Below are 458 nucleotides of genomic sequence, written 5' to 3' on the forward strand. Positions count from 1 at the left end.
GTCATTTCGTTCTCTCCTCGGCCATTATCACAGTTGCGCATCTCCCCCACATCATCCTGAGCCTCGTGTTATAAGTATGGGACGCTATATCATACAACTCCATTTGAATTTAACATTTTATACAATAAAGAAAAAGAAATATATCAGTAAAAGTAATTCAGTGTTGCTGATGATGACAATAGTATTCAATATTATTATTACCATTTTATCACAAATGTCTGTTAGTTTTTGTCAATAATTTAATAACATCTAAACTATTAGAAACATAAATACGTTTTATTTTTATACTTCCATAAATTCATTCACACCAAAAAAGAGTAGAAAAGTAGCTTAAGAAAATATAAAGCAATAAGACAATTGAAAAAGATAGATAACAATAAGAAAATGGAGATGGTAATGAACAATACTGGATTAATATCTTGTGATTGATTAGATGATAAGATCCTGTGGGGAAAAAA

The sequence above is a fragment of the Penaeus monodon genome, chromosome 19 (assembly GCF_015228065.2).
Source record: "Penaeus monodon isolate SGIC_2016 chromosome 19, NSTDA_Pmon_1, whole genome shotgun sequence".
Classification (NCBI taxonomy): Eukaryota; Metazoa; Arthropoda; class Malacostraca; order Decapoda; family Penaeidae; genus Penaeus; species Penaeus monodon.